The sequence below is a fragment of the Puma concolor genome, chromosome B1 (assembly GCF_028749965.1).
Source record: "Puma concolor isolate L17-30 chromosome B1, mPumCon1.1.hap2, whole genome shotgun sequence".
NCBI lineage: Eukaryota > Metazoa > Chordata > Mammalia > Carnivora > Felidae > Puma > Puma concolor.
In genome coordinates, this window is record NC_141670.1 from 34268579 (window position 1) to 34277124 (window position 8546).

Below are 8546 nucleotides of genomic sequence, written 5' to 3' on the forward strand. Positions count from 1 at the left end.
ATACGGAGTCACTTAGCTCCTTGCTCTTATAAATGGTCAATTAGGAATATCCAATGCAGATGTTTTGTATATTTCTACAAACAATTCATGCCATTGGCTATCAGTTCACTCTTTACTACTAGAAATAGAGTGATCAGCATCTTTAAATCTAAGATTAGAAAGCCAACTCCATAAACTCCAAAACCAATTTAGAAAGCTCATCCCTAAAATTCTGTTCCTCTAGCACCACTCTCAGTACGAAAATCTATATTAATTGGCGTTCTCCAGAGAAACAGAGCCAATAGAATATGAATACACACACACACACACACACACACACACATTTTATATATGTTTATATAAACAGGAATTGGCTGACACAATTATGAAGGACATGAAATCTCATTGAGACAAGGAACCTAAAGGGATCCCATGAAAAACTGATTTTTTCACTCCTTTTCCTGCTTTCATTTTTCCTAGGATCTACACTCACACCTTACACATGCTTTATAAAATAGACAGTATATGTCCTCCTTGTCAAGGTCAAGGATTTAATGATTTATTTGGAGACTTCTGGCACAATAGATAACATCTAATGAGTGACCAGGTGGGGTCACATGAACTTGTTCCAAGACCACTGACACATTAAGACCTCTGGCTCCAGGGCATACATGACTTATGGAGGACACCTAAACATCAGTCTTTCTTTGTTCCTGGATTGCTGAAAAGACCATTGACCTCAATACAATTCTGGGCCCCAAGCAAAAATGAGACTCACTCTCCTTTCTTTTCTGAGTCTCCTGGAAATTCTGTCTGTAGCTACACTCCATATCTTTTTTTTTTTTTTTTAATTTTTTTTTTTCAACATTTATTTTTTTTTGGGACAGAGAGAGACAGAGCATGAACGGGGGAGGGGCAGAGAGAGAGGGAGACACAGAATCAGAAACAGGCTCCAGGCTCTGAGTCATCAGCCCAGAGCCTGACACGGGGCTCGAACTCACGGACCGCGAGATCGTGACCTGGCTGAAGTCGGACGCTTAACCGACTGCGCCACCCAGGCGCCCCTACACTCCATATCTTTAATAAAATTTTCTATCGCTTTCTCTCAGCTCATGTTTGATTTCTATCTTTCAGGAAGCCAAGGACCCTCTTGGTTGGTCCTGCAGGACCCCCTCTGTATCCTCAGACCCAGCCTGCCTGCATCACCATGATCTGCCATCTGCAAGCTGGAGAATCAGGCACAGCAGTGGTGTAATTCAGTCAAAATCCAAAGCCTGAGAATCACAGGAGTCTATGGTGAAAATCCCAGTCCAAGTCAGAAGGCCTGAAAACCAGGACTGGTGATGTCTGAATGCAAGAGAGATGGATGTTTAGGGCCCAAACAAAGAGCAAATTCTCCCTTGCTTGGCCTGTTTGTTCTACTCAGGCTCTCAAAGACTTAGATGGTGTTGACCTACATCGTACAGGAAATCTTCTTCATGTAGCCTTCTGATTTAAATGCCAATCTATTCTTTTTTCTTAAAATATAATTTATTGTCAAATTGGCTAACATACAGTGTGTAAAGTGGGCTCTTGGTTTTTGGGGTAGATTTCCGTGGTTCATCACTTATATATAACACCCAGGAATACTACTTGGCAATGAGAATGCTAATCTATTCTAAAAACACCTTCACAGACACACCCAGACGTAATGTTTTACCAGTTTTCTGGTCATCCCTTAGCCCAGTCAAACTGACACATAAAATTACCCATCACAGAGGGTAAACAGAATTTTGAGGAAAGGTGATTGTTTCAACCTAGACTTTGTGATAATGGAAGGAAAAATTCTATAGAGAAGAAAAAAGGAAATATTAGAGAAAACAGTGGTGCAGTCTGGGGACATTTATGGTAAGCTGAGATTTTCAAAAAGACAAAGAGAAAGGTAAAAAGTATGTTGGAGATATTTTTCTGCCTTCATTAATCTAGAGAAGGAATTGAGGTCCACCTACCCTTGGAGGGGAAGAAGGAGCATGAGACTACACTTTGAGAATCTTTTAGTGCTAGAAGGAACCAAGAAAATAATGAGCACTGACCTTGAAAATCTCAACACCACCAAAATCATCCCACTGAGATCAGATGAAAGAGATCGTGTTAAGGGATAGCTATTAATCATCAATATGCTGTCAATTATAAAAATAGTTCTCCCCAGTTGGTGTCCCTGATGCTGGCCTACAGAATAAAGGAAAAGTTTAAGAATCTGAAACCAGAGGTGCTTAATTTTGAAGCCACAAGGTGTGAAACACAATCAAGAGAAAATCCAATCTCTAAATAACACATAAATTGCTTATCGATAGGAAACAGCATATTTCACCAAGGCTAAGCCAGGCTACATTATGTTCAATTCCACAATGCAACAGTTTCCAATTTGAGTTGGAGGAGGGCCATATATGTGAAAAAAATCTCTGAAACAACTGCTTGAAAGAGTTGCATGTAATCAGTTCCCATCCTCGAGTGTCAGTAGAATTATGAATTTGTGATTCTAAAAAATAGGTATTGGGTATTTAGATACAATGTAAAGATAATCTGACTAATCAATCTTAATGATGAAGGAGGACAGGGCAAGCTGAGTGCAAAATACAGGCTAACAGAAACACACCGCCCCCCCCCCCCCCCAATAGGTGGAATATGTGTGATATTCCTGAGATGCTCCTGGCTACCCAAGAACAAAGGAAAGGGGTTTACGTGCTTGCCATGGTAATGTAGGAAACTAAGGCAAATGAAAAATTAAATTCCCTTATTGCCTACAGCCCATTGACAAGTCCTTGAAATTGGCAGAGTGACCTCTCTCTAGGAGCTCAGCTGTCTGGATGATGACACTTTCTTAGGGGCAAAGGAGAATCTTAGCTTAATATTAACCCAACTTCAAGGATCCTGTAAGTCTACTTCCTTTATCTCAACTACCCCAAGATATATGCTAGCCATCATACTCCAAGTTTATGGCCCCCGACATACATCTGAAGGGTCTCATGACTGAGGTTTTATTAAACAGTAATAAATGGTGTTTCCCTAGCAACAGCCAGCCTCTCAAGGTCCTGGAAACCTTGCTTTCAAAATACCTTAGAGACTTACTCGATCCCTGGCCCCCCAGCCTCAATTTGAGGGTATGTAATCAGTTACACAATCCCAGTGCACTCTTCCTGCCCACGGGTCCTATCCCTTTTTTACACCAAAGACGTCTTCAAGAATTCTTTCTTGGCCTTTGGCTCCAGAACACCATCACCTCACCCCACCATCACCCCAAAACTTTATCATTAAGATACCATATTTAACATATAATTTAAAACATAAATTTATAACATATAATTTAATAACTGATATTTTAAATTTTAAAATCTTATAAAGTTAATATGCAATTACAAGTTGAGATCTTTAGAGAAAATTACTTTATAAGATTTGGAAATTTTCTTAAGAATTTGGGAAGGTGTGTTAGAAAATAAAAAGTACTTAAAATATATCATAATGATAAAAGTACTTTGAAATACTTTTAACATGTTAACTAAGTTCGTATATGCTACCAAATATTAATAACACGCTTCTTAAAAAGTGTTTCCTGGGGCGCCTGGGTGGCGCAGTCGGTTAAGCGTCCGACTTCAACCAGGTCACGATCTCGTGGTCCGTGAGTTCGAGCCCCGCGTCAGGCTCTGGGCTGATGGCTCAGAGCCTGGAGCCTGTTTCCGATTCTGTGTCTCCCTCTTTCTCTGCCCCTCCCCCGTTCATGCTCTGTCTCTCTCTGTCCCAAATATAAATAAAAACGTTGAGAAAAAAAAAAATTAAAAAAAAAAGTGTTTCCTAGGGGCGCTTGGGTGGCTCAGTGGGTTGAGCATCTAGCTTAGCTCAGGTCATGATCTCATGGCTTATGGGTTCGAGCCCCGTGTTGGCCTCTGTGCTGACAGCTCAGAGCCTGGAGCCTGCTTTGGATTCTGTGTCCCTCTTTTGCTCTGCTCCTCCCCTAATCATGCTTCTCTCTCTCTCTCTCTCTCTCTCTCTCTCTCTCTCTCTAAGAATAAATAAAACATTAGGTGATGTCAGCTAGTGGAACAGGAAGACCCAGATCCTCCTTCCCCTTTGGAGGCACGAACTAAACAACAATCTGTGGACAAGTTCCCTTTGTGAGAAATGCAAAAACAAGTTAAGAAGCATTTGTACCCCCAGGTGAGTGTGAAACTAGTCCTATGAAAGCTGTTAGAAAAATTCACGGCCTTCACTCGTCATCGTCCCTCCTACCAGCACATTGCCCTGAGGTTGGGAGAAGACTCCCAGCTCCTGGGTTTTCTTAGGGAGGGAGAAAGAACACTGGACGGTACATCCAATATTCACATATTTTGAAGGCTGCCTCAGAGTCTGACGTTTATCTTCCTGAGTCTCAGTGTGGCGAGGAAAGTGTTCCAGGTTGGGGGCCACTGAGAACAAAGGTGGCGTTCTTGGCTAGCACACACTTACACACCATACTACCTCCTCCAGGTTCAATTCAGAATAAACAAGAGAAAATCCATAACTCCCAGCTTCTCTCTGGAGAGGGAAAAGGTTGGTGCACGCGTCTAACATTCTGGTTTTTCAGGGGGCTGCCTGAGGGACTAATTTCTGTTCCACAAATTTGGACCACTGACAGAAACTGAAATACTCTTAGAAGCCTGGGGGGTTCTACTGAGAGAAAAAGAACTGGGAAGCTTTCCGCAGCTCCAGAGAACCTGCAGTACCATAGACAGGCATGAGAGGGAGCAAGAGATTACAAGTTCCTGAAAGAAGGAATCCGCAAATTCTTCAAACTGGCAATTTACACACACACACACACACACACACACACACACACACACACACATCCAAAAAGGCATCCATAGAAAAGGTAGAAGAGGTCCCCATAATCTCTAGCCAAGCTGACTGGTGAAAGTCTTTCCCTATATGAAGCCAGCCCACAGATTGAGAAGTGGTATTTTTTTTTCAAATATGCTGATCCCAACACCGTTACAAGATACATGAAGAAACACGGCTCATTAAAAGGAAAATATACACACACACATGCACATACACAAAAATTAAGTCTAAAAAAACTGAAGTGTGTGACTATTCCAACAGATAATTCAAAAGAAACTTCATAAAGATGCTCAACAAGCTCAGGAAAACAATGCATAAGCAAAATAAGAATATAAACAAAGAGATAGGTAATATGAAAAATATCCAAAGAAAAAGCAATTTATCACATACGAGGGACCTTCCATAAGATCATCACAGATTTCTTAGCTGAAACCTTGCAGACCAAAAGGGAATAGGATGATATATTTAAAATGTTGGAAGAAAAAAACCTGTCAGCCAAGATTACAATACCTGGAAAAACTGTCCTTTGGAAATGAAGGAGAAATAACAACTTTCATGGATAAACAAAAGCTAAGGAAATACACCACTAGACCTGCTTTAAGAAAATGCTAAAGGGAGTTCTTTTAAGGTGAAATGAAAGGATGTTAGACATAACACAAAAGCCTACAGAAGTATAGAGCTTGCCGATGAAAGTAAATATATTAACAAATACAGAATACAGCATTATTTCAATGGTGGCACATAAATCACTTTTAATTGTAGCATAGATCAAAGGAAAATGTATTAACAATAACTATAACACAAGTATGTTAATATGCACAATATAAAATATACATTATATAAAATATATGATATGCACAATATAAAAAGATATAAGTTGCGATATCAATCATGTAAACTGTGGTGGTAGGAGGAAGAAGTAAAAGAGTAGTTTTTGTGTGCAGTTGAAGCTATGATATGCTTAAACTAAATTGCTATAACTCTAAGCTGTTTTATGTAAGCACAGTGGTAACCACAAAGAAAATACCTATAGAAGATACAAAAAGAAAATACAAAAGAAGATACAAAAAGAAAAAGGAATCAAAGAATATCACCACAAAAAGTCAATACAAGGGTGCCTGGGTGGCTCAGTTGGTTAAGGATCCGGATCTTGGTTTCAGCGCAGGTCAAGATCTCACAGTCCGTGATTTCGAGTCCTGCACCAGGCTCCGCACTGACAGTAAGAAGCCTGCTTGGGATTCTCTCTCTTCCTCTCTCTGCTGCTGCCTGCCTCGTGCACTCATGTGTGTGTGCTATCTCTCCTCTCTCTCTCTCTCAAAAATAAATAAATAAACTTTTAAAAAAAGTAAACACAACACAAAGAAGATGGCAAGAGACGAAAACAGGAACAGAAAAGCCCTAAGACAGACATAAAACAATTAAGAATGGTGGGGTGCTTGGGTGGCTTACTTGTTAAGTGTCTGACTCTTGATTTTGGCTCAGGTCATGATCTCATGGTTTGTGGGTTTGAACCCCTGCATCAGGTTCTGCACTGACAGTGTGGAGCCTGCTTGGGATTCTTTTTCTTTCTCTTTTGGCCCCTCCCCTGCTCTCCCTCTCTCTCTCAAAAAATAAATAAACTAAAAAAAAAAAAAAAAAAAAAAGAATGGCATGTAAGGAAGTAAGCCTTCCTTATCCATAATTACTTTCAGTATAAATGGATTAAACTCCTTGATCATAAGACACAAAGTGGCTGAATGGATTTTTTTTTTTTTTAATTTTTTTTTCAACGTTTATTTATTTTTTTTGGGACAGAGAGAGACAGAGCATGAACGGGGGAGGGGCAGAGAGAGAGGGAGACACAGAATCGGAAACAGGCTCCAGGCTCTGAGCCATCAGCCCAGAGCCCGACGCGGGGCTCGAACTCACGGACCGGGAGATCGTGACCTGGCTGAAGTCGGATGCTTAACTGACTGCGCCACCCAGGCGCCCCTAATGGATTTTTAAAAAGACTCAACTATCTGCTGTCTATAAGGTACTCCCAGGCACTCACAGTCTGGAAATTAAAAGATTTAAAGGGATATTGCATGTAAGTGGTGAGAGCAGGAGCAGCTATTCTTAATTCATACAAAATAGACTTTAAGTCAAAAACTGTGACAAGAAGGGCGCCTGGGTGGCTCATTCAGTTGAGGGTCCGACTTCGGCTTAGGTCATGATCTCATGGTCTGTGAGATCGAGCCCCACGTTAGGCTCTGTGCTAATAGCTCAGAACCTGGAGCCTGCTTCAGATTCTGTGTCTCCCTCTCTCTCTGCCCCTCCCCTGCTCATGTTCTGTATCTCTCCCTCTCAAAAATATATAAACATTAAAAAAAAATTTAAAAAAAACTGTCACAAGAGACCAACAAGAACAATAATTCACCAGGGAGATAAAGCAATTGTAAACATTTTTCCATTTAACATCAGAGAGCTCAAATACAATACAAAGATTGACAGACCTGAAAGGAGAAATTAACACGATAGATTTCTATACTCCACTTTCAGTAGTGGATAGAAGATTCAGGCAGAGAGAAAATCAATAGGAAGATTTGAATATTGATTGTTAGGTCAATATTATAGAACATTATAGACATTATAGAACATTCTACCCACCAGCAGCAGAATGCAAATTCTTCTCAAGTGCACACAGACTATTCTCAATGATAGATCACATGTTAGCTCATAAAACAAGTCTTAACAAATTTAAGAAGATTTAAATCATCCCAAATGCTTTTTCGGGCCACAATGGAATGAAACTAGAAATCAATAGCAGAAGGAAAACTGGAGAATTAATATATGGAAATGAAATAATACATTCCCAATGAGTCAAAGAAAAAAATCTAAAGGAAATTAGAAAATATCTCGAGACAAATAAAAAAACCAACATAACAATACTTATGGGATAGAGCAAAAGCGGTATTATGAGGGAATTTATAGTGATAAGCACCATTAATAAAAAGGGAGAAGGGTTTCAAATAAACAACTTTACTTCAAGGAACAAGGTGGGGGGAACCCAACTAAGCCCAAAGTTAACAGAAGGAAGGAAATAATAAAGATTAGAGCTGATTAAAGCAAAATAGAAAAAACAGGAAAATAATAGAAAAAAAAATCAACGGAACTAAAAGTTTTTTGGTTTTTTTTAAGATAAAGACAATTGACAAACCTTTAGCTAGACTAACAAAGAAAAAAGAGAAAGACTCAAATAAATAATAAAGAAATGAAAGTGGAGACATTATGGTACAGACTGGATTTTCATGCCCCCTCATATTCATAAATTAAATCCTAATCCGCTATGTAAAGATTTTAGGAACTGGGGCCTTCGGGAGGCAATTAGATCATGGGGGGCTTCACTGTCATGAATGGGATTGGTGTCCTTATAAAAGAGACTCCAGGGAGCTCTTCAACCCTTTTTTTCATGTAAGTATACAACAAAAACGCAGCCACCTAAGAAGCAGGAAGTAGGCTCTCACCAGATATCATATTTATCGGTGCCTTCATCTTGGACGTCCCAGATTCCAGAACTATAAGAAATAAATTTCTGTTGTTTATAAGCTACCTTGGCTATGGTATTTTTGTTAGAGCAGCTCAAACAGGCTGACATATTACAACTGACACCACAGAATAAAAATGATCATAAGAGATTACTATGAACAATTATATGCCAACAAATTGGATAATCTAGGGAAATGGATAAATTTCTA